The 27,830-nt window shown below is 51.3% G+C and overlaps 1 protein-coding gene across 3 annotated transcripts in view; it reads left to right on the top strand.

Annotated features, from left to right (window-relative positions):
• The first annotated feature begins 646 nt into the window (after positions 1-646).
• DAAM1 (dishevelled associated activator of morphogenesis 1) overlaps positions 647-27,830 on the top strand; it is a 98,220-nt gene continuing 71,036 nt past the window's right edge. For 2 of the 3 annotated variants that reach the window (XM_054827662.1, XM_054827660.1), the window contains exons 1-2: positions 647-747; positions 20,229-20,326. The gene's annotated coding sequence lies outside the window, so the exon portion shown is untranslated. The remainder of the gene's footprint in view (positions 748-20,228; positions 20,327-27,830) is intronic. The other variant, XM_054827661.1, reaches the window with a different exon arrangement.

Below are 27,830 nucleotides of genomic sequence, written 5' to 3'. Positions count from 1 at the left end.
ACAAGATACAAATAGCTTGACCTCTTATCCAGGGGGAAAAAAAAAAAGTTTACTTAAGCTAAAATGTTACATGCTATTAATTAGATCTGGAGTTTTGATTTGCACCAAAAGCAATAACTACTTCTGCATGAAGCCCAGAGCCTTATCTCATGCAACAAGGTTATTCCAGTGCGTGTGGAAATCCAGCCATATATCAGATTGCCGCTCTGATTTACGTGAAATGGGAACCCCTGGAAAATTGATTTCTTAAATCCGACCTGACAAGCGGAGAACGTTGTAGCTTGGGAGAACTTCGTCAGGCCGCTGGGACGCTGATCCTGCGCGTCGGCGATCACCCATGTCGCCAGTCGGATGAAACTTTATCTTCGCTGCTCGCTGGGTGGGAGCTGGACGGCCCCCCCCCGCCCTGCTTCCATCCTTCCTCCAGGAGGTGACCTGCGGTTCCTCTGCGGCACAAGACACGCCGGGAAACCCGCACCGTGCCTCCTGCTCCGCGCAAGACCGTCCTCCGAATCGGTACCCCCGGTTCGGGACAGCGGCACCGCTGTCCCAATGGCGCCGCCGGTTCTTCACTACAACTCCCGGCGGCGGCGGGAGGGGGCGTGGCGGGGGAGTGACGTCAGCGCGCGGGGTGGGGCCGGGCCGTGCGGCCGGGGCGGGGCGGCCGCGGCCCATTGTGGGCAGGGGCCGGGCGGGCTCCGCGCCGCGCAGCGCAGCGCCGGCAGGTACGGCGGTCCGCGCCGCGGGGTGAGTCTGCCGCGCCCGGGCAGCGGCCTTGCCGCTTGCCTCTCCTCCCTTTCCCTCCCCTTTCCTTTCGGCTGGGTGGTGGGTTTTGGTTATTTTTTTTTGGGGGGGGGGGCGGATTGCCTTTCTCCCATGTACCGGGGGCGCCGGCCGTGCCGGGGGGGGGTCGGGTGCGCCGGCAGCGGGGCGGGAGGCCGGGGCTTCTCTGCGCTCGGCGGCTGGCTTTCCTCCGCCGCGGGGGAAGCGGGGAGACTGGGAGCCGAGCTCACGCCCCACCCCACCCCACACCGGGGCGCTGCGTGGGGTGGTCCCCTCGGGCGGGGAGCGGCGCGGCCCAGCAGCGTGCCCCCTTACACACCCCCCGGCGTCCTGGGTCCACGGTCCCGCGGAGCCCGGCGTGCCCTCTGGCACCGGTGTGGCCTGTGCGGGGTGGGGGTGAGGGGGGGGGGCGTGGGGAGGAGAACGGGGCCCCGCCGCCGTGCCCGGGCGGTGCCCGCCCCTGTGGACGCCGGGCAGGGGGCGCCCACCCGCGGGCGTGGGATGCGGGATGCTGCTGCGCTGCCTTCTCCATGGCAACGCCTCCGAGGGCTGCTTCGTCCCCGGCTCCTGTTGGCACGGCAGCTCCCACCTCTGCGGCAGCTCCCAAACCGGGCTTGGGCCCTGCAGGGGTGGGATGTGACCCCCCTCTGCGTACCCACAGAGCCCCTGCGATGGGCTTCCCCAGCTAAGCAAAGTGGTTTTTGGGGGGGGGGGGGGGGTGTGTCTCTGCCTCCCCCCCCCATGCCTCCCCACCAGGCACAGCAGTTTGGGGCTGCCTAATCATCTGTATGTGCCGAGCCATCAGTGCTGGTGTAAAACACCTTGCTGCTCTGGTCCAGCCCGATGCTCTGATGTGGGAGCCAGGGTGGGAGTAGAATTTCGGCATGGTTCGGTGTCAGGCTATGGCTGCGTCAGCGGTGGAGGACGAGCGGGTTTGTGGCTCGGGCATCAGCCGGAGAGCTGCCAGACAGGGAGGTTCGATCTGTCACTGGCTGTATCGGGCTGGAAATTTGGGGAGATTCAGGTCAGGGGGCCTGCACAGAGGAAGGATGATGCCCTTGCTGCATGCAAGCCTTGGCTTGGCACCCGCTGCCATTGGCGTGTGATGGCTGCGGTCAGATCCTGCCTGATCTTGACTCGCTTGGCACAAAGTCATCAGTATTAACAGTGTGTTTTCATCCTTGGGGTCTGCACTGTTTGCGGATGGCCGTGCTGGTTCGTGTGTCGGTGCCTGTGTGAAATAGGCTTTCTGCATCTTTAAGTGATCAAGGTTAACTTAAGGCAAAACCAGATGATAATTCTCCTGATGAAAGCCACTTGAACTGACAGGGCTGTGTGCTGCCGAACCAGTGGCAAGGAGCTCCCCACGGAAATCGGAGGCGGGTGGGAGATCGCGGGGTGCGGCCAAGCCCCCTTTGCCAGGTGCTGGGGTGAGGGGAGCCCATGGGCATGGGCTGCTCCGGTGGTTGTGGCCAGGCTGGAGCATTGCAGACACTCGGCATTGTACAGCCAGGCAGCTTCTCCTGGCTGCACCGAGAGGGATGGCAGAACAAGGCTTTTTCTTTTATTTTTTTTCCCTCTCTAGAGGTTGATTCTGATATTGCATACAAAATCCAGTGGTAGTGTGTATTAAGGCCACCGTGATGAACCACAATGCAACCTCGTTATCCTCCCTTGCTGAAAGCAATGTATGCCAAAGCCATCAGTGTTCCCTGCCTGCCCCTCTTTTGATCCCACTAGGAGTAAATGGGTCCTGCAGCAGTGGACCTTTTTCCGTGGGCACGGGGGTTCATTTCGGTGTGCATTGCCCCCCCAAGCCCTGTGGGTTTGGCATCCACCTTGCTGTTCCTTGATTAATGAGTGACTCACCTTGATCTCCCTATGGCCGTATGCTGGGACCTGCCCTTACTCCGTCGGCTGCAGGAAGCAAAAGCCAAAGTCCGCGATCTCTGACAGCCTGACAACGTGTGACTCCAGGACAGCAGGAAGCGCTGACGTTTCCTGGCTCTGGCCAGCTCTCAGCTGGCGTGTGGCTCTGCCGGTGGTGCCCCTGCCACAGCACCGGGGTTTTCGGGTCCAGCCAGCCAGGCATGCACGCCGCTCTGCGTCCCGGCCTCCGCCCTGAGGAGGCAAACAGGATGGGTGAGCTATAAAATCAGTGCCGAATCCGCTCCCCTGGGCTCGAAACGGAGTCAAACCGGTCTTGACCTGAGCTGGCTCCTTATCTGACCTTTTGTTTGCAGCAGGGACGAGGGAGGGAGCAGGAAAGGGATGGCCGTGGCGGGCCGGCTCCTCTGGTCGCAGACGAGCCCTCCCGCAGAGGATGGGCAGAAGCTGGGGACAGCCAGTCTAACTGGGTCATGTTTATCTCCCTTTGCTTCTGTGCTTTGTCATGGTTTCTTCCCCCTCTTCTGCTGGGCTGTCATTGCCACAGCTGAGGAACCCAGCACAGGGGAGGCACAGAGCTGTTGGGCAGCCGGGCTACTTGCAAATACTGTTTACTCGCCGGCCAGGAGCAGGTCCCCTCTTGCTCTATACTCCTGCTTTGCAGCTTGTGTGCGTTGACCGTCGGCACTGGCTTGCTGCTCGAAGGTCTTTGACTGATGTGCTTATGGCAGCCCACCACATGCACAGGTAGTAAATTTACCTGCTGCGTTTATAACCCGAACTGGTTAAAAACTGTTTGGGGATGCTGATAGATGCACCACCCAGAGCAGGTGGTTGTCTTCCGCCCATCCTCCTGCTCCACAGATATGCACTGAGCCGCTCCTACACAGACACTTTTATCTCTGAAGTATTAATAAATGAAGCTTGCCTATTTATATGAGCCTTTTTAAGAGGCCGGCAGGGCTGCCTTGAAGACTTGCTCGGCGCTGCAAGTATTCAGAGCTTTTTTTTTTTTTTTTTTGTGCGTGCTCTAGCAGTCGATAAGCCAGGGCATCCAGCTGTCAGCTTTGGAGATTGCCAAAGCCTGCTCAACGAGATTTCTGCAGGCTTCGCTCACAAATGAGGATTTTGTTGGACGCTTTGGTTTCTGACTTGATGCTGGTAATTAAATATCTTAACTTGGCTTCGGAAAGCTGCCACTGCTGTGGAATGACTGGTGAGGCGATGTGAAGCAGGATGCACTTGTTCTGCTGAAATTGAGTGTGACCTAACTACGGTTCTTCAGATGGTGATTTTTTAAAAAATAGACTTTTTTATTTAAGTAAAACTCTCTTAAAAGCGGAAGAAAAGTCTCACGTTTTACTGCTGTGCTGTTAAGCTTGCATGGACCTGCTGGGACAGCTGTTTATTTGCAAGTCATGGCAGACTAATGCTGTAAAATTCAAATCATTTCCATATTGATTTTTTCCCCCCTTTTTAAAATAATCATAAATGTACTTTTGACTCCTGCACCATGACAGAGATCAGCGCTGTGCTGAAAAAAAGGGGATCTGAACAAAGGGCTGTAAATTGGGGAAGAAATACTAAAAGTCTGATCCTGACTTCTGTGTTGGTTAATCTAGATGCTAAGCAATATAGATTTACTTACTCTATGTGCTTACCACACCAGGGGATGACAGAAACAGCTAGTAAAGGGTTGGAAAGTACTTAAATGTGTCAGCAGAAGCTTTTCTGCATGTTGCATTAGCTCCCTCACCCTTAATGACAAATTTCCAACTCTCTAATTAATGTAAAAAAAAAGAGGGTCCTCAGCCCCTTGCAAAACACTGGTTGTGATTTGCTGTTTGCTTTTGATTCTTCTTTCCCCCCGCCGCTTCTCCAACTTGAGCTGGATGGAGAAAAGCTGTGCTGGTGCCTTCTTAACCTCCTGCCCTCTCAGGAGATCATTTGTGCTTGGTATCTCCTGTCCTCGTGGCGTGTCGTAATGTTTTGGAATACGCTGAAGAACCAGGAATTCTGGGGTAGTGTAGAAAATCTCAGCTCACTGAGTCATAAAGCTTTCAAATCTTTGTGGCCGCTGAGAAGAAAACCAAAGGAGGTGGAGATGAGAGAAGCGACCTGGCACACCATAAAGATGTGGTTAGTTGACAGGAGAGTTTCATCTGAGCTGACAGCGCTTTGTTTTGTGATTGGTGTGGCCTGAGCACAAGCCACCTGAATTATAGCAAATTAAACAAATTAATGTGTGAAGTTGTCTGAACATCTGGCCCGTGTTTTCCTCGTGGTGAAGTTGGGTGGGGTCATTCCCAAGGGTGTCCTGTCACACGCTGTGCCCAGGTCTGGAGCAACCTCTGTGTGCTCTGCGTGAATCTCTGATCACCCCGTCTTGTTTGTGCTCCCTCCTGCGCTTACCCCAAGCCCTTTGGGGGATTTCGTTGTGAATCTGCTACATGGAAGAGGTTTGTGCTGCTTGGAGCACCTGGGCGAGGAGGTCGCTCCTGTCCTCAGCCTACATCAGATAGGGTGGCCCAACCTAGTGACGGTCGTTGATGAGTCAGTATTATCACGACTCAATAAATTACTCAGTGTATTATTCCTCATGGACTGAGGTGCCTTGAGAGTCTTTGTGTTCAAAACATTGCCTTGACCCACTGCAGGGGTGGTGTTGGTGGACAGGCATGTTCGCACCCACCATGGCGTGCGTCAGTGGGTCATCAAGGCAATGCTGACTGGCGCTAACGTGTCAAACCACCGGAGCAGGGTTGTTCTTCATGCCTCATCTCTCCCCAGAGGACATGCCAGTTGCTTCGCTGCTGTTTGGATTTTTCTTTTACGTTATTTTGGAGCTCTCGCTGAACTCTTTTGGACTTGGCACTGAGGAAATACAGCAGCACATGTGCAGCATGGTTAGTACGAGGTGGTACGTTGCTGGTTGGAGGCATTCTCGTCTCTCTCAACCGAGAGCACCAGGCTTCCCTGCGCTTGCAGGTCCTGGTGGATGATTGAAGAGTTATTCGCCTTGCCAGACAAGTGGCTTCATGTTTTGCCTTCTGCATTCCTCCGTTTGAGCATTGCATAGCGATGCGCTTTCAGCTACGTGCTGCGTACCTGAATCATGTTTACCCTGTGCACGTAGCTTCACCGCTTGGGAGTTAGGGCTGTCCCTCTCTGGGCTGCTCCATCAACACACAAGTGTTTTTACAAGAGGGTAAACGACATGTGGAGGGTGTGGTGGAGAAGGGGCTGAAGTGTCCAGCTCTGGCTTTGGTGGTAAAGGTGACTGTTGCTGCTTTTACCAATCCCTCCTGAAGGGACGGTTTTCAGAAGCAGAACCCAGTGACCCCATTCCCAACCTCTGGATTTGGGCTGTTGCCAGGAGTTTTGCACTGAGGCTCCTCATCCCTTCTTGCACAAGCCCTGGGTGGAAAGCTGCTGCGCCAAAGCTCAAAGCAACCTGGCAGCAGCCAGACATGGGTGAGATAAATAGAGGGAAAGGACCCAATTAATTCATCTGACCTGCGCCCATCCTCAGGAGAGCCAAGGAAAACACAGTGGGATCTCCAGGTGTTCATTGCTCCCTGTTGCTCGTCTTTCCCTTGGGGCTTTCACGCATGTCTCCCTGTGACGATGGGCTGGGCTGCTGGCAGATCCTGCCCCAGGGCGCTATGGCAGGAGGAAGGCAATTCGAAATTGTGCCATTGAGAGGCTGACTTGGGGGTTTGCATGAAACACCAGCGCCTGGGCTCTGTACCAATATGCAAAACTCAGCTACGGAACTTGGCAGCTTTTGGGGAAGGCTTGGCAGGACTTTGGTTCCGTAGATGCTTCGCAGGAGTGAGAATCAGCTTGCCTTCTTGATGGAGATCCTACTAGCAAGCGAGGGATCCTCAGAGATTTCAGGGTTGAGCATTTGAGGGTAGACTATCAACAAGCAGGAAAGTGCACGCACCGTTTTTGGACAGGAACAAAATGGTCCGTACCCCCGGGCTGCAGGGCAGGGGAGCTGGGGCTGTGCTCTGCACCTGGGAACCAGCTTTGCACTGCTTGGGCCGGGAGGAGAGGATGGTACTTGTCCTAAAAATCACAGAAAACTGGAGTGTGAGAATGAGGGATGCAGAGGTGCATCGTTCTGGGGTAGGACGTGCAGTTGCTCAGTTCTGGGGTGTAAGAGGGAGAGTGCAGTGGGTCAGGGTGGTGGAAAGACCCACGGCATTTTATGCTGCTCAGGTGATGTCCTAGCAGCTCAGTGCCTGTTACGGGAAACCTCTGCTAGGAGCAGATCTTGCTCCCAGCTCCAGCAGGGAGAGGGGTGGAGGAACAGTCCAGAGACCATTTCCCCGACCCCAAACAAGCAAGATGAATTGCTTGCTATGGCATGGCCGTGGAGGCAGCGCAGCCGGGACGTTTTCTGGCTCAGATGTGTTGCGTGACATTTAGCTTAGGCTGTGGTAGGTCTGCCCCACTGCTGCTCCTGACTGTTTCTTTTGTGTAGACCTTTCCAAGGCGGCTTTCTGGAGCCACGCGTCTGTCTGACTTTCACCTAGTCATGAAATTTTTTTTTTATTACGGGTTTTTTTTTTTTTCTGGGTGGCTGTTCCTTGCTTGGCCTCAGCATCTTATAAGTGAACAGTGCTTAGAGGAGCTGTGAACTCTCGCGTGCCATTCTGGAGAGTCTGCGGTAGCTGAGGTCTGGTGCAGCTGTTTCCTTCAAGGATGCTTGTGTGGATATCAGTGACTGTAAATCTGTTTGTGTAAAGCTTTCTCTCCTGTGGCTGCCAGGCACCCTTTGCGTTCCCATTCCTTCACGCTGCCGCTCCTGGAAACCGCGGCACTTTCTCCCAGAGCTGAGGATGGGGGAGATGCGGCTGGGAAGGTGGATACCCTTGCTGCGCCCAGCTTTCACAGAAATCACGTGCAAAGGACGCTCATTTGCTGAGGTCTTTCTCCCCACCGCTAGGAGTGTCTTGGCTGCGGCTCTGTGCCCCGTGCAGGGAAGAGAGGCTGCTCTCTGCCTTAATATCAGGTTAAGTCTTTTGGACGCATGGTGATTTTCAGCTGCCCTGTTTTGCTTGGCACTGTTCTCCTTGCATATCCCATGCATAACTTTTGGCTGCTGTGCCTCTGCTGAGGGACACTCGCCCAGCTTGCTCATGGACAACCGTGGTGTTGGAGCTCCTCCAGCCGCAAGGGAGAAGAGCGGCCCCGTGGCGATGCTGCCTTGGGTTTTATTCTGCCGTCAGGTCCTGTGGTCAAGCACGGGGCTTCTCCCACCCCTGTTTTTCAGCCTCTATGTGCAGGAGTCGGCAGGGTTAAGGCTGTCAGGAACCTGGGTGTTGCTCGGCGGTGCCGGGCGAGCGTCAGGCAGTAGAAAAGCTGAACTTGCAAATCTGTTCGTGGGCGCTCCGGTAAGTCACGCCAAGGACTGTTTGAACTGCGCTAATCCCCGGTGCCTCCGGAGCAACCTTGTTTACAAGAGCCGGTGCTTCAAACGGGTATCCTGACAGATATTTTACGTAAGCCATTTGCTTACCAAAGCTCTGTGGGTACAAGAGGCTGGTTTTGAGACCTCAGCCCATATGTCGCCTCCTCACCCCATCGTTTTGGAGGCATCCTGCAAAGAGGCTGGAGGTTTTCTGGGGACAACTCAGATCCATTTATAAACTCCAGCTCCTTTTATCTTCTGTGGAGAGTGCCACCTGGCAAATTGCATGCAAAATTGCTGGTGGCTCTGGAGCCACGAGAAATCTCTACCTATCACACAGAGGAAAAAGATGTCGAGGAAAATTTTTGGAGCGTGCTAAATATTGTAATCCCTACAGTCAGTTTGCTTTTGGGTATGGAGCTGGATGTGAATCTTTGTGCTCATAGTTTTCTCACATTTACTTTTGTATTAAATGCTGCTTTTCCACTCACAGAGTTCAACAGATTTGCCATTTCTTAAGTGATGCAGCGATGATCGTAGCTGTGTTCAAACTGCAGTGATGTGTGATGGGCAGTGATTTGGGTTACGTAGTCATGAAATTGTGCCATTCCCTCAGTTGGCATGCCAGGACTTTCCTTACATCCATAAAATACATGATCTCCCTGGGTTTTCAAGCCATCCTGTAACTTTCAGCGTGAGAAAAAGAGAGTAAAGAGGGACTTTAACCTCAAAACACTCAGCAGATGGATTTCCAAAGGATCGCTTGTAGTTGCATCAGAGGAAGCTCTGTTGGCTTTGCACCGGGGATGAGGCTGAACTAGATGAGAGATGTGTGAGACAGTGGTGATGATGATGTGTCTCACAGCTGTAGCTTGGTTGCCTTGTGTCCACCTTTTCTTCCCTTTGCCTTGTGTTTTGGGCTACGTCTTTCATTTTCATAGATTTCATAGAAATTTCATATATTCTGGTGGGAGTCAGGGGCAAGACTACGTCTTTGGGGTCTGGCATCCCTGGTATGCTGTGGGGTGTTGGAGCAATTAAGGAGGGACCCATCCCTGGGGATTCCAAGGGCTGAGCTCCGGCTACAGCAGTGGGCTGTTACAGTGCACCCTAAGATGCATGTTCTTGCTCTGGGAAATTGACTCTGGGCAACACAGGGAGCGGTGAGTAAGACCTGTGAAAAGTGGGTGCTCATTTTTCCAGAGGGGGAAGAAAGCCAAACAAAACATATCCAACAGTTGCCTTGTCAGATAACGTCACAGGGATGTCCGTACCCAGCCCCTAGGCTGTGCTTGATGTGGCTAATTACAGCTTCTCTCACTGCTGAAAGTAAAAGTTTGAATCTGTTCACTCTGAGGTTCCCACGGCAGCTTTTTGGGACAGCACCAGCCCCATATCTCCGTGCCTGGCAGCCCTTGTCCAAGCCCTTGCCCTTTGCTCGTGCCAAGCCTTGGATTTGCAAGCACCCGTTGTGGTTGAGGAAGGTCTTGGAAAAACACCTCTCTGGTGCTCTGCCCTATAGCGAACCCACCTGCTACAAAAGGCTCTTGCAAAGATGCTCTGGAGCTTGAGGGATCTTGTTGTAACAGTCCAAAACACACAATCGCCATCCTTTCTGGTACTGACCTTGCTGTTGGCTCTGTCCCACTGGAGGATCCGCAGCTCTGCTCTCCCTTGGGTGCGACACTTCCCACCAAGCAGAATTGGCTCAGATTCGGGAAAATAAACAGACCTCCTACACCGGAGCTGGGAGTCCCGGGCTGTTGCACAAGGGCAGAAGGTTGTAACCAAACAGCCCTTTCATCGCCTCTCTACCTACGCTGCTGCTGCAGCGCTGTCTAATTTATAATATGCTGCGTCTGGAGGACAGTTTTATATTCTTGTTTCTAAATTCTTGCGTAGCTCCAAGAAGGGAAATTATCACTAACCTTTCCATTTTGTACGTGGTTTTGTTTCTGTTCGGAGCTCTGTGTTATGAAGGCTTGCAGGACGCTGTTGTTGGGGGTGTGGTGTCGGTGAGCCTGTAACACGCTTCTGGGCAGAGGAGCTGGGTGGTCTCGTACCTGCGCTTGTGGGATGCTCGGTGTGTTCCCAGCTCCAGGTCATGCAGTGCCCAACACAGATGGATGTTAACATCTTGCCAATGCTGGTCTAATCCCAAGCCTATTAAAAGCCCACAGGACCCAGCCTTCCCCTTCCTCCTCTTGCTTCCTCCCCCTCCCTTGCTTTTCAACACCAGGTTTTTGAATAAATCATCTAGGATGTGATCACACAGGAAACTTGTGATTTATAATTTTTTTTTTACAGCTAAGTTAGGAAGTGAATTCAGCTCTCCAGGGTTTCAGTCCTGTGCTCCTTAATCACAAGGTTCTGCATCCTTTCTGCTCCGTCACTTGTGACATGATGTCTCCTCAGCTGCATAAGCTTTTCCTCTGCTTCTGCCTGCCCACAGAAACAATAGTTGCTGGAAATACTCTTCGAGAACCCAAAATGTATGGAGATTGCCTGTCGAAAATGCAGATCTGATCTATGTTAGGTCTTTTTGTTGTTATTTTGTTTACCACTTGGTTATCCTTTTCCTTCAAAGAAAAGCAAAGCCCTTGTTCTTGCAGAATTCATCGCTTCTGATGTGTTACTCGCTGGAAGGAACATGCTGAAAATACTGCATTCCTTTGTGCATCTTTATTTTCTTTTTCTTTGTCGGTGGGAGCTTAGGGAGTATAATGGGCAGATTAGCAACTGTATTTGTGGAGTAACCCATCTTTGTGCAGGTCTGGCTAGAAACCAATTAAGCTTGTCTTGATCTCTAAATGAGATTTTTGTCGAATGCCTTACTCAACTGCCTTCTGCATCCATTAATAGCGGGGTAGGATGAAAATAGCTGAACGTGTAAAGATCGTGTGTTGGATAAGAGAGGCGTTGGTTGCGGGGAGGTTCCCCGGGATGCATGCGAACCGCTGCCTCTTTGTGCGGTTGTTTTGTAGCTCCGGTTCTTGAAACCTGGGATTAGGTGTATTTGTCTGCTAGCGTGCAGTCCCCTGCGACAGCGGGCATGGGGTCGGAGGCAGAGCTGCTGGATAAATGAGGAAAGTCCCATGGACTTGATTAACATGCCGGTCCCCATCCCTGTAACATCCCTGGGGTGGCGATACCAGGGCGCGTTTGGGAGCTCTTTGTGACTCTCGGCTGTGGGTCCCCCAGAGTGCCTTGGCCTGGGTGTATCCCCCTGGTCTTGGGTTGCTTTTTAGCCTGGGAAAACCCTGCGGCTTTCCGGGAGGGCACACTGCATAGCCAGGCCGGGGGACCCTTCCTGGGTGGTGTTTGCTGCCGCTGTGATGAAAACCGGTGCGGGAATGGCACTTCAGTGCAACGTTTTTGAAGAGAACCGACTAAATAAAGATGCCTTTAATAAACTGTGCCTTCGGGGAACCCTTATATCTCTGTCCCAGACTGCTTCTGCATCAAGATAAGATTGCAGAGCAGCTGGATTTATGCTCTGCTGTGGGAGATGTAGATGGGGGAAGGGTGCTGGGATATTTTTTTTTAGGGTGTAAACATTCTTTATGGTCACCTTTATTTGTAAAGTAATCATAGACAAGCAATGCACAGCCTAATATCTTCTTCCCTAAACACTGGGCTTCTGTGCCATGCCCATATGGTGGGGAGAGTGATCTCAAGGGAAGGAGGGAAAGAAAACTCCGGATGAACTGTGCTCCCTCTGTTTGAAAGGATCCTGTTTGCCCCATCCCAGCCCTCCTGGCTGCCACCCACCACTGCCACCCCAACTCCGTGCCAGGAATGCGGACTCTGCCGGCCGTAGGTTACGGGAAGTTGGCAGTAGGATCATGATGTTGTGCTCATGCGAGGGTGTAGCTGCACCGTACGGATTCAGTGTAGCATGCGGGAGACCATCCTCCTGCACTACTTGGTTGTCTCCCATGGGTGTACGAATCCCCATGCTCTGCTCTCCATCACACCGTTCTTTAAAGTCCAAAAGCTCTTAGATTACTTGTCAAAGTGCTGCTTTTTTCCTTCTCCGAGTATGAAAGTACCCAATAAGAGATGCAGGTTAAAGAAATCCTATGTTGTGCTGAAGCCCACATGCCATGTCAAGGAGGATGGTCATCTTGTCGACCTCGACATCTTGGCATGGCCAAACCCAGTCCCTCCCTGTGGGGGGGAAATTTGAGTTGACTTGGAAGTCCTGGATCCACAAAGGCCTCGATCCAGGTGAGGCAAGTGCCTCAGAGGCTGTCATGACAACTGGAAAAGCTTCAGGGAAAATCCAAAGCTGGGATGACTGGAAGATGGTTTTGGTGCTTGGGTGGGGGGCTATGGAGAGAGGGGGTGGGACGGCACCTTGTTACCTTTAGGGCTGGGGCTGGTTTGCATTTTGGGATGCCCTTGACTGACAAGCTGAGGAATTTTAACACCAGTGAAATGGAAAAATAGCTGGCGTCGGGGTCTCCCGCAGATTTCATCCTGCTGTCATGGGGCTGAGCCAGTGTGGTGCAGTGATCTGATGTGGCGTGGCAGCCATGCCCCGTGGAGATACTGTCTCCTGGGAGGAAAATGTAAAAATAACCATGTCTTTGGCCACGTCTTTGAGTTGTGTGAGACCACGGCGAAGGAGACAGGGAATGAAATCTTATCAGAGGAAATTAGGCAGGAAAAATGAGTGTTTTCCTGGGAGGCAGATCTGAAGCAAAGGTCCTGAAGACCAGAAGGGACACATCCTCACCCTCTTCCCATACTGTGCTGGGGTGCAGGGGACACACTGGAGCTGACCTCTGGGATGGTTTGAGGGGGTCCCCAATTGTTCTTCATCCTCCTCTTTCTCCCTTTGGGCCGAAGGAGGTGCAGCACCATGCAGGTTACCGTACCTCATCCCACGCCGTGGCTCCCGTGTCTGGATGGGCAATACAAACCCTTGCGAGACCATGTCCTGCCCAAGTCTTTGGGAACCTGTTGGACTCGCTCTGCCACCCCTTTGCTGCGTATGTTCCTTTTCAGAGCTTTTGATGGAGCAGGTCTGTTCCTCCTCAGGGAACCACCAAATTCTGGAGCTAGGAGGAATAAATCCGTGGGAGGTGTGGTCGATGGCAGACCGGAGCTCCTGGCATAAGCAGGCTCAGCTAATTTAATCTGCGGTGGACCCATTCTCCTTTGTCTTCTAGTTGAGTTAAATATACCCTTCAAGTTGTGGTTACGGAGGCTAACTCCCATTTTGATTATGCAAAATGCGTTAACATGGGGTGCAGCTGACTGCCTCCGAAGGGAGCCCGGAGGAGAGCAGGACGGGGCATCCCATGGCCAAGACCCACGTTGCGCCCTCCTGCTAACCTGTATCTGGACCACGGCCAAGGTGCAGGATGCTCGATAGGAAGCCACGTGGAGGTCTCTAGCTCTGGGTTTTCAGGCAATGCAGATTTTGGGAGCATGAGGTGTTGCAACATAGCCATAAGCTTTCCATCGTCTGATAGGTTTTAAAGTTTAGTGGCCATGCTGCAGCTACCTGGGCATGGCTGGTGGCCTCGGGACAGAGAAAAGGGCCCTTTCCATCTTTGCAGAATTCCCAGATGCAGCCGTGGATGCAAAGGAGTAAAAAGCTGTTGTTCAGCTTGAGCAGTAATTGAAAGAAGTTTTAGTCTTAGAAGGCAAAAATGAAATTAAATGCCAGTGAGGAAATTTAATGTATTAGTCCAAAGGTGCCACCTGGGAATTCATGTGCCTGGGATTAAGATCAGCAGGTTGTGGCTGTGTGCGCGTTGGGGGATGCCTGGTTTGCACCCCGGTCTGTCTGTGTTGGTGCTCTGCCAGAGCTGCTGGGTGGGTCTCTGGTTGCTTTATCTCCCAAGGTTCGTCTTGTGTGACAGCATCTCAGATTCTTCTGTGTTTAGCCCCATGAGAGTCCTCAAAAGACCAAAAAGTCACAACAACAGGAAAAAAGCACCGCTGCATCTTCTCTGGGGTGCCAGCCTCAAAGCCAAGAATTGCTTTATCTTTTCAGCCTTCTTTATTGCAGGCTTCCAGATAGCCAAGAAAGCAGTTCATTAGGAGGGCTTTAACGAAATGTGGCTTCAGGATCTCCAATATCAGCAACTTCTGAGTTAAATACCCGGTGACAGTCATGCAAGTGACTTGTGCCGGTATTTGCTGTCAGCTGGCAAACCGCTATTCACCATTTGCTTATCTGCAGTATGTGACCAGCTTATCCTTGAGCAGCTGGATTTAACCCTCTTACCCACCTGTGTGTTGGCAGCGTGGTGTGCCATGCCATGCCGTGCCGGCCTACCGCGTTCTCCTGCTCCTCTGCCGCGGCGTGCCGGGAGGAGCCCGGATGGCTGCAGCCACCACTTGAGGTGGGGGCTTCCGGGGGAAATGGGTGTTTGCCCTCTCTGGGATGATTGATTGCTTCTGTTATTTAAAAACCCCAAACAAACACAAACCAAAAAAAAAAAAAAGTCCTCCTGGAAAGGGGTAATTAAGCTGACTGAAGTTTTTAAGTGAATGAGTTTCCCTTTAATTAAAAAAAAAAAAAAAATCTATATATCATCATGGTACCTAAAAGAATGAGCCGCTGACCTGCTTTATCCCTGAGTTGGCTTACAGATGGAGAGGGGAGGGAAATTTTAGATAAAAGGTGGGGGGAATCAGCTTTACCCTTGAAAGATCAACTCCTTGGCTTCTGTGGCAATGCCTGAGTTTGTTAGGTGAGAAAAGCAGAGATCTGCTTTCCAAGGGCAGGGAGGTTTGTGCTTTCCTGTGTCTCAGGAGCAGAGCAGCACTTGTAGGGTTGGAAGAAGGTCCCCTGGCAAGGGTGAAAGCCACAGCAGGTAGTGGCACGTCCTCTGCCCCTTCATCCCTGCAGCATTTGCTGGCGTTGGCTCCAGCTCCACGCTCTGCCTTTCCCCTTTGCTATTTTAAATGATTTCCAGTGAGCGAAGAAGCAGGTATTTGCTGGCTCTGTATCCCTGCGTTGCGTTGACTTTAAAGATAATTGTGCCTGTTCTGTATTGCTTTGGGCGCGCACGGGCAGCAGCTGAAGGGAAGCACGTGGTGCTCGGGGATGCTTATGGGCTCACCCGCCTCATCTGGGTACGAGCCGTGCCACGGCAAGAGCGCAGAGCTCGTTTTAGGACTGCAGCAGAGAGCAATAATCCCCAAATGCTGCTGGCCTCAGAGCTATTCCCAATGGGGGGTGATTTCTGAGAGAAATCCCTTGGACCCGGCAGCCAGGAGAATAAGGACCTGCACAAAGCACATGTGCCAGCTTGCTCTGCCTCTCGCCCGGGCTGGGAAGGGCTGACAGGGCTTGCAGCCTTCCCAGCTCTGGGCTCTGTGATGTTATTTATTATGTCCCTGAGAGCTGTGAGCAGCGGCCGGTGCCCTCCGTTTTGGTGACCTGCACTCATGTTGGATGCTCCCCGGTACTGTGCACAGCCCATCTGCTGCAAGGGGATGACTGCAGGCGCCCCGGGCTGCTGCAGTGATACAAATCCATTGTTTTGTTTTTTTTTTTAATTCTTATCATGTAAAGGAGCTGTTTTCTCCTCACCACCCTGAAATAGCAGGGTACAGGCAGGTGGTCCCTCCAGGGTGGTGGTTCCAAATCTCCAAGCCAGAAGGATGCTGCGGAGCCGGGAGCCGTGCCCTGGGACTGCGAGGAGGCGAGGGATGGTGTCACACCAGGGATGCGAAACCCGTTAGCGTTCTGTTCTGCAAAGCCAGTGCACGTGGGAATGGCAACCCCTTGATGATGAGTTAAGTGAATAGATGTGACGAGACACGTTCGTTTATCAAAATATTAATCGGTGCCACGGGGATGGGGTGTGTTTCGGGGAACGGGCGAGGCAGCGTGGCAGGGCGTGGGTGACTGTGAGCGATGGGGACTGCAAACACAGCTGTGTGTGCTGTGCGCCCTGATAACTTGAACTCATCGCTGCTGGGAGTCCCTGCCTCAGATTGCTGCCAGAGATACGGTACCCTTTATTAATCTGCAGAGATAATTGTAGTTTTAATGTTACCAGCGGGGGAGTTTGTGTAAGGCGGAGGCGTTCCTAGAAGACCTCCGTAGGTACCATCCTGGAGGCATCCAACGTGACTCAGCATCTTCACTGATGTTTTTTTGAAGTAGGTCTCAAATTGGTGCCAGTTTTAAAAACTAGGAGATGGTCTGAAGATGGGGATGCTGGAAAGTGATCCCAGGAGGTGATTTGAAGCCGTGGAAAGCCGTTTGAGCCGTGATCAGCTGCGACCGTTCCCACCAAAGGCGATTTGGGAGCAGGGCTGCTGCTGAGCCCGTGGGTGGAAGGGCAGCACCTGGCTCTGCCCTCCGTGTCGGCGGGGCTGGTTTGACTGATAAGAGTGCAGGGAAGTGCTGCATGTGCAAAAAAGCTGGGGAAGTGCTTTGTGCTGGGGGAACGTGAGTGCTCCTCTTGCCTTTTCATTGAGAAGCTAAAAAACGTAAGCGTTATATCACTTTGTCAGGGGTGTGGTGGGCATCCAGCAGCTCTTCAGTCTAGCAAACAGCCCACGTCTGGAAGCCAAAGTTGGATGCGTGGTATCTGAGCAAGGCACAGGTACATCTATATATTTATTTTTGAGCTGCATTTAAGTGCAAACACTCATAGAAAATGATCTCAGCCTCATCTGGACATTTTGGGTCCAGACCTCTGGCAGCTCCAGGAGGGAGCTTGAGCTTGACAAAAGTGCATTCAGCCTTCCATGTCGAGAGAAGTGGCTAAGATTAACAGGCTGCAATGCTTCGGAGTCCCATACTCCAGATGAAATCACTTTTTCAGAGCAGACACTTCCAATGGGGCTTCATGGGGTTTGGGGAGGATGGTGCACAAGAGGTCAGTGTCGACCTGTGCAATATCTCACCTGGTTCCCATCTCCCTGTCCCATGGCAGGCAGCCCCATTCGGATGAGTGGCGCGTGGGATGCTATTGGCAACAGCAGCCTCTGCATCCAGACCTTGCATCCCACCCTGCCTGGTGGCTGCAGCCCTGCACGGGCTAACAACCAAGTGTGGATGGAGCTTCTGTGGTTACAAAGCAGATGTCAAGCAGCATTTTTACCTACTTGCTTGCAAAAATCATCCATCAGGTCTGCCTGCCGTGAGGCAGAGAGGTGGGGACCAGGTGAGGTGTGGCACAGATCCACTCTGGCCTCTATCATCCTCTGCCAACCCCGTGAAGCCTTATTAGAAGTGTCTGCTCCAGAAGAGTGGTTTCTTCTGGAGTATGGGACCGAAATGATAGTGCTGCAGCCTCTCACTGCCAAGGGTAGCCCTTGTTTTGTCTTGTCTTGTTGATCTGAATGAAGTAATTTATAAGGACGTTTTCCATGAATCAATAAATCCATGCTTGCTGCTGTGCCTGGGAGGTTTAATTTGCTCTGGATACTGCATGGAGTATCTCTGTCCTGAATTGCACCGCAGAATCCTGCTCTTTGGGGGAGGATGAGGATACAGCTGGATCCTCTGGGAACACTGCGGGCAGCTGATGGTGCCCCATCCCTCTTGATTGTGCATCTCCGAACGTGGGCTAAAGTTAGGAAGGGTGTAAGTGCAATAGTTTCTCTAGGTATGCATGTGGAGCTTGTGGAATTTGTCCCTTGTGCCAAGCAATTCCTGATGTTACAAGTCTTGGGGAAACTGAAGCCAAAAAATAAAGGAGGGGAGGGACCGTTGGCAGGAAACCATGGGGCGTAAATCTCAGTTACAGGTAGGTTTCCCTTGCAGAGCTCTGTGTGATGTTTCCTGTTTAGAGGAATTCCTGTTGTACCATGCCACCTCCCCTTCCAAAAAGTTCTTTTGCAAGCCAAGGAGCGCACATCTTCTGAAAGCTATGCACATGTGTTGAAGAAGCCCGCCACAGGATCTGCCTGAAAAAAGAGGATTAAAAAACCCATCCCTGCTACACAGAGAAGTCAAAGATAACCCCGAGATCCCCAATCCCCAGTTTGTTTCCCTTGCACCTTAACGTGGTCTGCTGGGGCTGGAGTGGTGGTCATGGGTGGGTTCATCCCCTGGCAGGGGACCTTGCTTTTTGCTACATGTTGTGCGCTTGGGGTGTTTTGTTTGTGCTGAACAGTGCAAGGCTGTTGTCGTGTGCGGGAGGTGGTTTCTGACTTGTTCTTGGGGCACACCGGGTGTTCTGGGGACCTCTGAGCTGATGGGGCATGGATGGGGATCAGACATCCCCGTGAGCAGCTGGAGCCTGGCTCTCTGTCCTGCTCTGCCTGCCCAGCTGAGCACCCAGGGACTCCTTCACTTCTCTTCCAGAGTGGCTCTGAGACAGTTTTCCAGCTCTTGGAGGTCAGAGCTCACGCTGGGGAATCCAGAAACGCTCCCAGAGCCAAACCACGCCACGGCAAGCGGGTGTGTGCCTGGTCTCTGCTTCTCATTTCCTTCATCGCTGCAGAGAACAGCTGAGCTGCACACGGGGTTTCAGCGGGGTGTCCCCTCTTTTGTTCCTAGATATTAGAAAAGTCTGTGCATGTGTTTATATTTTAAAAAAAAAAGTATATATTTTAACATAGCTGTTTGTGAGCTATGCCACTCGGGACTGGTCTGGTTGGGCGAAGGAGGGATGTTGCTCGTAGCTGCCGACCTGTTGCACTGGCAGCCGCGTGATGGTCCTGCTGGTCCAGCTGCTCTTGCACTTGGAAATAACAAGCGTGGGCAGGGAGTGATCCCAAACTTGCTCAAACGCAGCTATAAAGGCTCCCTCTGATGTGAACAGGCTTTGGAGTAAGTCTCGCAGCACCGGTGGAGAGGCCCCGTTGCTGTTACTTGTATCACAGGCGGTCCGAAGCCTTTCCGTGTGTCCGTTTGGCATTTTCTGTCCCTGTTTTCCTGCAGCCTTGCTGGTGTGTTGGGATAAAAATGAAGCAGCTTCTGGTGGCAGGGCTGGATTTGGGCTTGCTGCTCACCACGCTGCTGCCCATCCTTTGGGACGGCGAACACAAGGTCAAAGCATCATCATGCCAATGGCAAATGAGCAGCCATCTAATGTCATCATTTTAAATAATTGCCAGGGTGGTTTCTCCTCCCTTTTCTCCCCCCCACCAAACCCATGTTCTTCCCTGGCACCATGTCCTTCCCCACCCACCACCTGGGGGCTGCCTGGATCTGTTCAGGATTTATGTTAAAAGGGAAATTTTATTTATGTAATTAAAATGTTGCATTGCTGGGTATAAATGGGATTTGGTGCTTACTGCTGTGACTCTTTCTCATGCGTGAGGGTGAACTGATTGATTACTGAGGTTTGAGATTAAATATTCCCCTGAGCTCTGCTGGCATTTAATGTGGTGGGGGAGGGCAGAGAGAAGGGGAGGAGGAGAACGATGGTTTTTCCGGCAAGGCAAGGAGAGCAGGGGAATGTCTACTGAGCACATCCCCTTGTCTTGGTCTGTGCTCCGTCTGCTGTAACGGAGCCTCCCAGCGCTGGTGTCGTGGATCACGATAAAGCACGTGCCTTGCTCTGCAGCCATGATGGTGGGTGAGCTGCTGGTGGGCTTCACTGGTTCCTCTCACTGCTGGGTCGAGCATCCCATCGCATCCCGTCCTGTCCCCGTGGCTCGGCTGCATCCTCACCTTCCTTGCATCCAGGTCCCTGCTCGGGTCCCTCCGAGCCCGGCAGCAGGTAGACCTGCTGTCCCCTCCCTTCTCCCTCGGAGCACGCCTTATTTATTTCTTTTCCTTAATTTCTTTTAATCCAAAAAAACCCTCTCTTTTTTGGTTTCGATGGGAGGGGAGGAAAAACCCCAGTGTGCTGCTCCTCAAGCGTGCGGTGGGAGCCTTGCCGTGCCAGCGCAGGTTGGAGACACCCGCCTTTGCCCGCTTTCCTTGAAGTCTAATTTTAGCTGAAGGCGACGGGATCCCTCCGGGGTATGGCTGAGGTTTCCTATCAGCCTAGACCTTAAGAAACACGCACGCAAACAAAAACAACACAGAAGCACTTAGGTTTATTTGGGTGAATTCTTTTTAAAAAGGGTGTGACTTATTTTTGTGAGCAGCCCCGGCGCACACCGGCTTTGTTCTGCTGCAGTCGGGTATTTCAGGTCTTCCAAGATTTAATCAGAATAATTAGTTACTGTCTGTTTATACCTTCTGTTTTTGTTGCAGGGTTTCCAAAGGGCGTATTTATCTTCCAGTGTGCTGCCTAAGTGTCGCTTAATCCTTAAGCGTCTGATTTCCTCCAAGTTATCTGTCATGCTGCTTATGTAAGTAAATAAATAAAAAAAAAAAAAAAAGAAGGGAGGGTGGGGATAGCGTTTGTGAATTCTGCTTGGGGGGGTTTGTAAGGATTCTTCCTGATTGTCACGGGTTTAATTGCGAACTGCCTTTGGTTCCCAGCCCGTCATGCGGTGATCAGAGGACTGCATGTTTGGGTTGGTGCTTAACAACCAAGCCAGTTTAATGAGGTTGCTTTCAGCCAAGCCTTCATGTATACCCCGCTAAACTGGCAAGAGCTGTGTTACTCCCTGTCATTTCAGGAGGGGAAAAAAAAAAAGGCTTTGCAGAAATAAAGGGCTTTTGCTTTTGCTGGTGCAGTATGCCTTTGACTCCTTAACCTGGTGATATCCCTTACAAAAATCATAGCTCTGACTGGAAATCAGTTGCAACTGTAAGTTTGCTGGGATTGGAAATTGGGTATTTTTCAGCCTGTATTTGTACATTTGGTTTAGGAAAGGGGACTGGTGATACACACGTTTCCCATCTCTTTAACACAGCAGATGAGAAAGACACAGAAAAGCACTGCAGAAGAGGACAAGATGGCTGGAAAGCCTCTAAATGAGACAGATGTGGTGCTGAACCCACCCCTGGTTCATGCTCAGCGCCTGAATGAATCACATGATATTTTCCCTTCAATGTTTACCACTGAGAGCAACTGGGGGTGGCTGCTGTGCCGATGGCAGTGAGAGGCGGGACAATTTGCCTTTTTTCCCCTTGGTTTCCCTTTCTTTCCGAGCTGGGGTGGTAGGGGTTGGGTGCCAGGATGCTGCCTCATCATCTGCCCTTGCCACCTCATTTATCACGTCAGGCATGCAAACTCTGGGGGCGAGGGTTCGGTGTGCATGCTGCTTCCGTGATGAATTTAGATCCTTTTAAATCCAGAAGCCACCATTGCCATCAGCTCCTCTGCTCTCCCATGTGATGGGGACCAGAAGTTTTCAAGGTCAGTAACTTCGTGTTAGCCCTTGTCAGGGATTACGGATGCGCAGCAGGACTTTGCTCTCTGGGCTTCTCCCTTCCCTGGGAGAAGCTCGTTAGAGAGAAGGGTCCAGGGCAAGGGCAAGGTGGGACCATCAGGATCTACAGGGCTTTGGTGGCTTCAGTAGACCCAGCAAAACTTACTTGTATGGAGGCTGAGGTTGAAGTCCATCTCCTTTCTGCATTTGTTGAGGAGAGTAAAGATGTACTACTGCATTGGGCTCTGTGCCATGGCAGACCTGAAGCTGAGTAGGTTTCCCATGTCCCGTACACCTCACCCAGCTCCCGAGCAACATTTTGGGGAGATGCCTGCAAATTCTCTGTCCCCTCTGGGACTGCTGTGGCGGCTGTCACAGCCGGCGCTGGATTGCCGGTGGCTCTTGCTCTTTCTGCTCTGGTGTGCATCAGGGTGGGAAAAGTCCGATTTGATGAAAATATTCTTGAGAAAGATTGTCAACCTGATTTTTTCCTTGATGCTTACCCAGCTGGAAAGCTGGTGGAGGTTCAGACAACACCTCCTAAAGCTCTGGGGATGTGTGATGTGCAGCATGGCTATTGCTCCTGCCCAGTACGGCCCCTCCAGCCTCAACGAGGGATGCTGGAAGGATGATCCCCATCCTCCTGGCACGTGCCTGCCTGCTTTGCTCAGCTTTTCACAGATCTACTTAGTTTGGAAGAGGGAGAGGTGGGGAGGAGGAGCAGAGCTGCTGGGAGTTAAGGAGGGTGAAAGCACAAAGGGGAAGCTCCGTGGAGGCGAATGCTGGGAGGAAGAGGAGACGACGTGGCTTGTTTGCCTGGTGCTTTAGAAGCTGCTCAGTTAAATGAAGCATTCACTAGGGAGCTAAATTTGGCTTTTAAATAGCTTTGGAACATGTGAATGCTCCGTGTTGCTCTCTTCTTTCTGTGGCAGGAGTCGTTTCCTGTCCCCATCTCTCTTTGAAGAATGTCCCCCTGTTAGAAGTTCACCTTGGGACACGGGAGGTGCAGCTTGGTGGCCATGTGCTTTCAAAAAGCCCTTCCAGTTGTCCCCAAGCTCTTCCTGACTCTGGATCGCCCATCCTTTGACTTCTCCCAGCCTGGCTGCTGCGAGCCTTGGCCCTCAGGACTGACCACAGGTCCCCTCTCCTTTGGTAGCCGCTGCACACCAGAGGGTTTGGTGCTCACCACGTGGTGCTGCCTGGTCTGGGATGGGCTGACTGATCTTTTGTTGTCTCTCTTTGAGCATCCCACGTAAGGCAAAGCTGATGCCCCTTTGGCTTTTCTATGCTTTTGCAGGGCTATGCATTTCATCTTTCCTTTGAGCCACCTGGAATAATCCTCCGGGAAACGGAAGATGATTTTTTTTTTTTTTCCTGGAATATATTTCCCCGGTTGTTCCTTGGCGCAGAACTGGCTGTTTTTTGTGTGCTTGGGCATCCTGTTACCTGGTAAAGGAAACTTGTACCATTTATTTTTATTTAATGCCCATAGAAAATGAAGGTATTTCAAGCTGTTTCCTCTTCTTGAGCCCCAGAACAATGCAACCTTGTGACGGAGGGTGCCACAGGCAGGCACGGATCCTAAGGATGGGGATGCAAAGGATGTTTGCTCTCCAAAAAACTTCATCTCAGTTAAGGATGGGGAAAATTCCCCCACACTGTAGCCAACCTCAGGGGACAGGCTGTGTCCACCCATGCAAGCAGACCGTCGCCATTGGGTGCCACTGAGGTGCCCCCAGGACTGGGGCCACTTCCCTGCTCTCACCCTCCACCACGTGCCCACCAGCCACTTCCAAACGTGGCAGGGGAGAAGGTTTGGAAGGAGCACACCCAGTTTTCCTCGTAAAACTCCAAACAAGAGGCTTTGCCTGGTTTAGATTTTAAAAATAACTTGCACATTTGGAAGCTAAAGTTTCAGAAGGGCTCCGAATGGGATAATGGCTTTGATCGTGGCAGTCCGAGATCAAGGGAGGGTTTTTTAGGTTTGCTGGATCAGCTGGAAAATATATTGTAGTGTCTAGACTTTATCATCCTCAAGCAAGGCTTTCTTTTCAACTCTACAAAAGGTCTAATCAAAAGCCCACATACAGTTGATAGAAAGGCTCCTTTGGAAAAGAGCCTGCTTTGGGTTTTGATTGTGTCCAGAAGCAAGTTGAAAGAGGTGGAGATCAGCTGTGGACTTTGAAGGACCTCCGAGACTCTGCTTTACTGTTTCTGATGAGACCGCTGGTGTGGGTGGAAGCTGTCGCATCAGCAGCGGAGTGAGAAGTCTGGGGACAGGGACCTGCTGTGCGCCAGCCCCCTGGTCCCCAGAGCGGTCGGTTCTGGCAGCTGAGCACTGCTGAGACCTCGCTGCTCACACTTTGGCTGCCGCTGTTGGGATCAGCTGCTCAGACCAGCATCTCCCACAACCGTCTCAGTTTTGTCTGTGCAGTAACCATAAATGTCCACGTTTCTTGGTGTTTGAACAGAACTTCAGCATTTCTTGCTTAAGTGTAGCAAATCTATGTTTTTCTCTCTTTACTTTCTGTAAGTTTTTTTAATTTTTTTTTTTAATTTTTCTTATTAACTTTTATTTTCCATAATTCCAAAGGATTAGAGGCAGAGGAGTGATTTCCTAAGGTGCTTGGAATAAACTCAAAAGCCTACCATGAAGGCGAGGACATCTGGCCACACACATTCACTGACTCTCCCTTCCTGAAAGCCCATATAGCAATTGAGCTCTGTCACATTGGAAGATGCCCCGTTGAGAAAGCAGAGGCAGTTTTTCTTTGAAACGCTGTGTTTTCTGCACAAGAGTCTTGGGTGTGTTTTGGCAGGTGCCTTGCTGGAAAAGTCATCGCAAGCCATCTCCTCAGTGCGTGCTGCAACGCGTCGTGATGCCGTGCTCAAATAATGGCATGGGTTGCAACCATAGCCTGAGGCTTTGGTGAAGTCACAGCCTAGCTGTGAAAGCTTCAGCTGGAAGCTTTGGAAAACATTTGGAACTGTTTTGGAAAACATTTGGATCAAGGATGTCATAGCTCTGCGTCTGGTTGTTTTCATTTGCTTTGTCCTTGAGAGAGGGAAATGCTGTTGGGTTTTTGTTTTTTCTTTCCATCAATGACTCTTTTAGACATATTTATTTCCAGGGATGAATCAGAGCAAATGCCAACGTGTAAACAGTTTGCGATGTAAAATGGTATTAAAATTCAGCTGGAAGGGATCATGACAGGTTACCTCGTCCCCAAGGCAGGGTCAGTTGAATCCATGCATCGAGCTGGAAGGCAGTCGTGTTTGCTGGAAGTTTTCTCTAAGTATTATCTAAGGAGCAGAGGCAAAAATCTACCAAATAATGCTGTCAGTATGTGTGTGCAAGCCTCCCTCAGTTTATTCAAATCATTTTCTGAATAAGTGTTGAAAATTAATGCTGGTTTTGTTCCCAGAGCTATTCAAAGTAATATTCCAGAGTAACCTTTTCTGCCTTGGCATTCACCAAAATACTGCAACTTTTATGGATGAGATGCATTTACCCATAGTCTGTATTTGATGTGGAGCCATCCCTGTTTTGCCCCATTTCTGAGACAACCAGAGCCCAGAAGCCCCACTGGGAAGAAAAGCAGTTTTTTCTTTATTTCTTGTGAATTAGACACGACTTTTCAGTTCTCCAGGTGGTCCCTGTTTGAGCTGGAAGGGCAGCAACAGAAAGCCCCCAGATCCACCCCAACAACACGAGGTAGTTTGGGATGCTGCAATGCCAGCCCCGTGGAAATCAACAGCAACCTTTTCCCTTGACATCTGTGGGTTTAGATAAAGCTGTGAGGTCCTGGGCAGTGATGGGAGAGGAGAGGTCTCACTAGAAATCCTCATCTGCTCTGAGATCGAGAGCCAAGTGATGATTTTCAGTTAATTTCTCCTGCATGTTCCTCTGTCCCAGCTTTGTGTCTTGAGCAATGGATCTAAAAACCTGTATGCAAGAGCCCTAGCTTAATCCCCTTGCCTTTTAAAGGTGCTGCAGAGCTCCGTTGAGTCATTTTTCTCTGCTCATAGCTCCCCATTTCAGTGATGAAAGGTTTTGAAAGAGGTTCACCTGTAGCCCGCTGGATGCTGGCTTGCTCTCCAGCCAGCCTTGCGTTGGTATTAGCATCCACACAGCCCAGACAGTGACTGGTTTTACTTCATCTGGTCCTTTCCCCAACCAGTTTATAGTAAGTGATAGCAAAATTCATCCATCTTTGGCCGTGTGGCAGGACTTGGCGAGCCCCTCCCCGGCCCATCTGTACATTTAAAGTCAAGATGGCTGGCATTAGCGTTATTGTTTGGCTAAACGTATGCAGAGCTATCACGGTTTAGATTTCCTACAGATGGGTTTCTGGATATAGTCTAAGGCATTTTGCCAGCCAATTTTATATCTGTGTAAAAGTGATTGGCATCCCTATAAATAAAGCTGCTGTGGGGTTATAAATCTAAATATACTTATTCATTAAATTATTTTTACATCTCAAGTGGGTTGCCATCCTGGGTTATCATAAGCAAACCATGCTCTTCGCATGTGTGTTATCCACAGCTCCAGAAATGCAGCTTCTGAGGCTTTGGAATATTTTTTTCCCTTGGAAATACACGTGCGTGAACTGTCCATGAGTCCCTGTGCCACGGCGAGATGAAAGACCTCTTCACTGGGACCTCTTCACAGTCATCACTGGGAATGACCCTGTCCCAGCGACTTGTAGACAGAGCTCCAGAAGTGGCTGTAAATACGGGAATGTGAACTCTTTGGTTTTTGACTCACAAATGAGTATGTCTTTGCTGGGGTATTCAGTCCCCATGGCCAGGTAAATGCTATTTGCGTGGCTCCTTTGGTGCTGGGAAGGACTCCCCGCTAGCATCTCCATCCACGTCCTCGGGCAGGGAGTCTCACAAAGGGTTTCTTCCCTCTGTGCTGTGGGCTGGGCTGCATGGGAGAGGGGGTCTTTCCACCTCGTTTGACTATCCCTGCTGTCATTTCAGCTACAGGAGTGAGGGAAAAAAAGTCCCCCAGACCATCTCCAGGCACTGCCGTGAGCTGGGGAGGTGCAGAGCCTGAGGGAGATCCCGGCCAGTTGCCCATGCAGCCGGGCAGCGACGCGGGCGCTGGTAAATCTGGCTTGGTCTTTGAACAGGCTTCTGAAAACACTGCGAGCTGCAATCTGCAGTTTCTTTGAGTTTGTTTTCCTTCTCCTTTCAAAGCATTTGAATATTCATTCAGTAAATGATGAAGCATAGAGCACATGTGCCTGAGAGGCAGAATATCAGCTGCCTCACTTTCCTCAGTAATAACGTGCATCATTGAAAGTTAACCTATGATTTTAGCTTAGTTTCCTAATGAAAGGAAGCCTTAAATTTGGTCTGTCCATCTGCTCCTCCTCCCCCGTCACTGACAATTCATCAAGTACATTGGCTGGTTCTCTTCCAGATTGATTTTCATCTCAAATGTTGGAGCTGCTGCAAGTTTTGCCAAAGCAGGCATAAGATTAGAAGGGTGTTGTGGAGTTTTTTTATTAAGGGAAGGGATGCAATGAAAACTCTGTACTAGACACCAGGGAATACACATAAATGTTATGAACATCCAAGCCATAAAGAGTGCTTTAGTTGGATTTACCACATTATGAGACACCAGAGAGCCCACGCTGCAGGACTGCACAGACATGTAGGTGTTGCAGGGGGGATGTTCGCCTATATGAATTCTCTGATGTCTAATAAATGTAAGTTCATCCTGCAGCCTTAATATAAATGTGACTTGTATTGCTTAGGTTCACAGAGGGAAATCTCCTCTTTGTTAGTGTTGGTGTTACTAGTGCTGCTTACCCCACCGAGTGTAGTTTCTGTAGCATGGCAGGGTCGGTGCAGTCTTCTAGGGTCTTCAGAGGCCGGTAGCAACATTTGCATGTCTGCATGCCATTCGGCATTGTGGAGGCAGAGGAGGACAAGCTGTTGGGATTTGGCATCGTGAAGGTCAGAGCTGGACAACAGTGTTGAAAACCTCACTATCTTCCACTGCTGGAAAGCTTAGTGTAGCAGAGGAGCAGCAGATGGAGAGGAGGACCTGTCAAGCCTGAGTGGTGGGTCCTTGTGTCCCTGCCTCAGGGTTATTTCTGGTGCATGGTGGCTGAGTTATAGCTGTGTGGTGGAGGTGAAAGGTTGGCATCTGGGTTGTATCCTGGAGGTACCAGGGGTGGCATATGGCTTGGACAGATCAGCTATTTGAGAAACTTATAAGTGAAATGAATCACCTTGCCCGGTGCAGGTAAGGGCAGAGATGACTTTGGCCGTGGCACGAGCCCTGCTGTGGGGCTGGTGCCAACAAACGGAGGTGGTCACCTCTGGGAACTACGTTCCCACGGTCCCCCTGTCCTGCTGCAGACCCTGATGCAGTAAGGGAACCCCTTCCTCCCCAAACCAGCAAAAAGCTCCTGTTTGGCACATGTTACCCAGGCTCTGGAGGTCTTGATGTGGGTGCCCAGAGCATCCATAAGGTAGTCTGGAGGTTATGGTGTGACCATCAGTGCTCAGTGCTGCT

This window comes from Grus americana, chromosome 5, assembly GCF_028858705.1.
Source record: "Grus americana isolate bGruAme1 chromosome 5, bGruAme1.mat, whole genome shotgun sequence".
Classification (NCBI taxonomy): domain Eukaryota; kingdom Metazoa; phylum Chordata; class Aves; order Gruiformes; family Gruidae; genus Grus; species Grus americana.
Note: the sequence above shows the minus strand (reverse complement) of the source record. Positions and strands in the feature narration are given on the sequence as shown.